Source organism: Gobio gobio (genome assembly GCF_949357685.1).
Source record: "Gobio gobio genome assembly, chromosome: 7".
NCBI classification, from domain to species: Eukaryota; Metazoa; Chordata; class Actinopteri; order Cypriniformes; family Gobionidae; genus Gobio; species Gobio gobio.
In genome coordinates, this window is record NC_137103.1 from 9,842,316 (window position 1) to 9,848,617 (window position 6,302).

Below are 6,302 nucleotides of genomic sequence, written 5' to 3' on the forward strand. Positions count from 1 at the left end.
AGCTTTTATAATAATTACTGCCTATTGAGTGTCTACTTACGCCAAGTGCAAATAGGCCGCCTTGTTGGCAGAGGCTATTTAAACTAACTCCACCTGCTGTCGTCTGATTGAGCCACAGAAAACAGCTGATAACAGTCCCCAACCTTTTTTCCCCATCGCATATCAGCACGGAGAGGTGACTATTTTAAATGAAAATTAAAGGTACACTAATTTTTCAATTTATGAGTCAATACATCAGCAATCCTTCCAAAATGTGGTGTCTTCATCCGCTATGTGGGCGGAGCCTACCTGGTCGAAGAAAATTACAGTTCTGCAGTAGCACGCAATAAAACAATAAAAATATTAGAATTTATCTCACAATTGTATTGCATTTCAGATAAGTTATAACAGAGTTGCAAGATATAAACTCGATATTCTGTCTTTTCCCCCCTCAGAACTGATCAACTTCCAATTACAAGAAAAGAGTCAGAATTGTGGGAGGCCTAAAAATGTTGTTTAAATGTCATCTATAAAACGTTATAGGTTGAAATATTATTTCATGCTATAACTGTGTAGCTATTATACCCCTATTAACTATATATGTGAATATTATATACAGTGCATCTGGAAAGTATTCACAGCGCTTCACTTTTTTACTCATTTTATGTTACAGCCTTATTCCAAAATGGATTAAATAAAAACAAAAAAGTCCTCAATTCCACACACAATACCCCATAATGACAACGTGAAAGAAGTTTGTTTGAAATCTTTGCAAATGTATAAAAAAAAAATCAAAAAAAAAATCACATGTACATAAGTATTCACAGCCTTTGCTCGATACTGTGTTGAAGAACCTTTGGCACCAATTACAGCCTCAAGTCTTGTTGAGTTTGATGCTACAAGCTTGGCACGCCTATTTTTGGGCAGTTTCTCCCATTCTTCTTTGCAGGACCTCTCAAGCTCCATCAGGTTGGATGGGGAGCGTCAGTGCACAGCCATTTTCAGATCTCTCCAGAGATGTTCAAGAGATGTTCAATCAGGTTCAAGTCTGGGCTCTGGCTGGGCCACACAAGGGCATTCACAGAGTTGTCCTGCAGCCACTGCTTTGTTATCTTGGTTGTGTGCTTAAGGTCGTCCTGTTAGAAGATGAACCTTCGCCCCAGTCTGAGGTCCAGAGCGCTCTGGAGCAGGTTTTCATCAAGGATGTCCCTGTATTCATCTTTCCCTCGATCCTGACTAGTCTCCCAGTTCCTGCCGCTGAGAAACATCCCCACATCATGATGCTGCCACCACCACTTCACTGTAGAGATGGGATTGGCCAGGTGATGAGCAGTGTTTCCTCCAGACATGATGTGTGCCATTCAGGCCAAAGAGTTCAATCTTTGTTTCATCAGACCAGAGAATTTTGTTCCTCATGGTCTGAGAGTCCTTCAGGTGCCTTTTGGCAAACTCCAGGTGGGCTGTGATGTGCCGTCTGGCCACTCTACCACACAGGCCTGATTGGTGGAGAGCTGCAGAGATGGTTGTTCTTCTCCACAGAGAAACGCTGGAGCTCTGTCAGAGTGACCGTCGGGTTATTGGTCACCTCCCTGACTAAGACCCTTCTCCGATCGCTCAGTTTGGCCAGATGGCAGCTCTAGGAAGAGTTCTGGTGGTCCAAACTTCTTCCATTTGCGGATGATGGAGGCCAATGTGCTCACTGGGACCTTCAATACTGCAGAAATGTTTCTGTACCCTTCCGCAAATCTGTGCCTCGATACAATCCTGTCTCGGAGGTCTACAGACAATTCCCTGGACTTCATGGCTTGGTTTGTGCTCTGACATGCACAGTTTACTGTGGGACCTTATATAGACGGGTGTGTGCCTTTCCAAATCATGTCCAATCAACTGAATTTACCACAGGTGGACTCCAGTCAAGCTGTAGAAACATCTCAAGGATGATCAGTGGAAACAGAAGCACCTGAGCTCAATTTTGAGTGGCAAAGGCTGTGAATACTTTTTTTTTTTTTTTATAAATTTGCAAAGATTTCAAACAAACCTCTTTGACGTTGGCATTATGGGGTATTGTTTGTAGAATTGAGGGGAAAAAAATGAATTGAAACCATTTTGGAATAAGGCTGTAACATAACAAAATGTGGAAAAAGTGAAGTGCTGTGAATACTTTGCGAATACACTGTAGACCTATTGTTTACATCACATCCATGCTTTAATAGTAAGACTAATAGACCAACTTAATAGTAGACTAATCATCGCAGGTTTCTTCATCAATCCAGTCTGTGGCTTGCAACCATAAATGTCTGCGTTTAGCTTCACTGAGCGCTTTCGACAACCTAATAAATACGAAGAAGACCATATTTTTTGCATTCCCATTCTGACATCCAAAGGTGCAAGAAGACATTTTTACTCGGTGGACTTGGACGAAACGAGAATCATCATCACGTTTTGGTGATTCTCTAGTTATTTCTCGTTGTTGGTGTTTTAATCAGTCTAGGCTATACTTGTCCGGTCAGGCAAGCAAAATTCTCTTTCATGTTTTTAATATCATTATCGTGCTGTTCTGGGGGTTGAGAGTGAAGGGGTCACGGTTACACAGGTAGATATGTGTAGTTATTGGTTGTAGCTGGTGTTATTTGTGCGGAGAGATTGCCGGTCAGTGGATATGCCACTTGAATGGTTAAGTGACCCTGCTCAAGTGAGCGTGAGAGAGCTGGGCTGAAATAGGCTGTTAGCGGCCTGCGGTATCGCCCTGACACGGAGAGACATTGAGAAGAACGTGTTAAAACACAGTCCATTTTCATTAGGGAGCCTATTTTAGCTTGTGATCATTTTATTTTAGCTCATTGATCATTTCAGACAGTATTAGATAATGGGAGTGACACACAAGCCCAACTGAGCTTGATTACTTGACCCTCTTCATTTGCAACAAGAGCGCTATCTGTGGCCCTTGACACGCGCACGCGTTCTCTCTCTGCCTCGCTCTCTCTCAGGTCAGTCTCTCGCATTTGTCTTTGGGATTTTATAATGCATGTTTACAGATACGTGACCCCCTGAGCGCAGCAATGCATCACTGTCAGCAGGACAGTGGCACCTGATTCCCATACACTGCGCCTCTCTCTGACCTCTGACAGCACCCTGGCGCTCCAGAAAAAAGAAGCCGTCAATAGGACATTTGAACCTTTCCCTGCAAATATGATGTAGATCAAGTGTTGGTGAATTACTCGTGAGGTGGGCGCTCAGTAGCCCCACCCCCGTTTCATTTCGGAGTCAAACTCCTCACTACATCATGCTGCGAAAGATGACATTTATTTTCTTTGACATCTTTGCTAGTGCACTGTCAGTAAAATCATTTTGTGTGTTTTGAAATCCCATCCATTTAAAGAGTTTGCGAGCGGCGCGCTCAGAGTCGCTTTTTCATGTTCGGTGGCACAATCGCTTTTTTATTGAGGACTTCTCTCAGGCAGATGGAGTGATTAGATATGAATCCATCTTTATACTCGCCCTTTAAGAAAGATTCACATTTCCAGCACTTCAAACTAATTTTTTTCTTACCGTCTTCCCTCGCTTGATACATCTGTTTGGTTAAGAATAATACACACTCGAAATAGTCATATGGACGTGAAATTAAGAGGGATACACTCTAAAAAAACACTGGGTTAAAAACAACCCAATTTGGGTTGTTTTCAACCCATGGGCTGGGTAAATATAGGACAGAACACATGTTGGGTTAATTTTACCCAGCATATTGGATTGTTTATTTAACCCAGAATAATGGGTTTATTTAACCCAGCTTAGTTGATTAATTTTTACTAATAATACTAGTTTTTTTTTTTTTTACTTCATAAATTAATGTGTGCGGATTAACTTTTTAAAGATCCCTGACACAACCACTGGCTTGCATGATAATTCCTTTATTTTCCAGAATATTTTCCAGTATAGCATATTTTATGTAATGCATATTGCCAACATTTAAGCTCGTTTGACAATTATTAGAAGTAAAATATTTGAACACATCGCAAAAAGCCTGCGATAAATAACATCTGACCCAGGATCTGGGTTAAAACAAAAACTATCCAAACACTGGGTTGTTACGTCTGAACCAGGAGCTGGGTAACACAAAAACTACCCAAACACTGGGTTGTTACATCTGACCCAGGATCTGGGTTACACAAAACTACCCAAACACTGGGTTGTTACATCTGACCCAGGATCTGGGTTACACAAAACTACCCAAACACTGGGTTGTTACATCTGACCCAGGATCTGAGTTACACAAAAACTACCCAAACACTGGGTTTTTACATCTGACCCAGGATCTGGGTTACACAAAAACTACCCAAACACTGGGTTGTATTTCTGACCCAGGATCTGAGTTACACAAAACTACCCAAACACTGGGTTGTTACGTCTGACGCAGGCAGGATCTGGGTAACACAAAAACTACCCAAACACTGGGTTGTTACGTCTGACCCATGATCTGAGTTACACAAAACTACCCAAGCACTGGGTTGTTACATCTGACCCAGGATCTGGGTTACACAAAACTACCCAAATGCTGGGTTGTTACATCTGACCCAGGATCTGGGTTATACAAAAACTACCCAAACACTGGGTTGTTACATCTGACCCAGGATCTGAGTTACACAAAAACTACCCAAACACTGGGTTTTTACATCTGACCCAGGATCTGGGTTACACAAAAACTACCCAAACACTAGGTTGTATTTCTGACCCAGGATCTGAGTTACACAAAACTACCCAAATGCTGGGTTGTTACGTCTGACCCAGGATCTGGGAAACACAAAAACTACCCAAACACTGGGTTGTTACATCTGACCCAGGATCTGGGAAACACAAAAACTACCCAAACACTGGGTTGTTACGTCTAACCCAAACACTAGGTTGTATTTCTGACCCAGGATCTGAGTTACACAAAACTACCCAAATGCTGGGTTGTTACGTCTAACCCAGGATCTGGGTTACACAAAAACTACCCAAACACTAGGTTGTATTTCTGACCCAGGATCTGAGTTACACAAAACTACCCAAATGCTGGGTTGTTACATCTGACCCAGGATCTGGGAAACACAAAAACGACCCAAACACTGGGTTGTTACGTCTGACCCAGGATCTGGGTTACACAAAAACTACCCAAACACTAGGTTGTATTTCTGACCCAGGATCTGAGTTACACAAAACTACCCAAATGCTGGGTTGTTACGTCTAACCCAGGATCTGGGAAACACAAAACTACCCAAACACTGGGTTGTTACGTCTGACCCAGGATCTGGGTTACACAACCCAAACACTGAAAAAAATGACCCCCCAAAAGGCTCAATCCAGGTTTTGGGTAGAAAAAAAATAGCCCAAGGTTTATAGTGGACATGTTTCAGAACAACAGAAGCGAGGTTTTCATGAGAGACAGTCGCTCTCCTGTCATCAGAGGCCTGCTTCATCCCACAGCTGGCTTTATAGAGAGGAGGCGGAGAGGAAAGATGCATATTTTCCGCTCTGCTTTATGCAGCCAGGTTTTGTCCACACAGGACGGAGACTCCATCTGCGCTCTGCTATCAGCGACCTATTAATTGATTTTCAAGGATGACAAACGAGCCGCTGGTTTGCTGAGCGGAGGTAATTCCGACCCGGTCCAAAACCGGCATCCGTGGATTCTCGGAGTACGACCCTCTCCGATTCACCTCGCACGTCTCTCGGCTCAGATTTACACTGATCTTTTATTTATTCCCCGAAAATATGGCAGATAAGAAACATAAGTGTTCTTGATATTGTGTTTTGTCATATCGAGCAGCCAAAGATTGAAATCCTAAGAAACAATTTTTCTGTTGAAATGAAAGAGCTTGGCCTCGTGAACCCTGGAGGAAAATAACCTCGCCGTCCCAGGCAGAATATATATAACAGAAGAACTGAATAAGTTAAATAGACAAGAGCACGAGCCATGTCACTTTTCCATTTACTGCCCTTTGGGGTGAGCGCTTCAAAATCCTCTTAAAAGATGACTTGTTATGTTCCTCAAGCGTGAATGGTGCATTGTGATAAAAAAAACCTAAGTGTGGCTCGCCGTTTCCTCACGAGGAGGGCACGAAGAATGATACGGACCATAATGAGTTGAATGTCACAAAAGCAATTAACATGTCCCGGTATTAGAGTTCACCGTGGGATGATGACAACTGTATCATTATCAAAGTCATCACATTAAAATCAAATTAAACAATGCGGCGCCTTGGCCCGAACGGCGAGACGCTCCATGAGCAGTCGAATTCCGGCAATTAGCTTTTGGCTCTGTGATTCTTAAATGCCACAAGACAAAG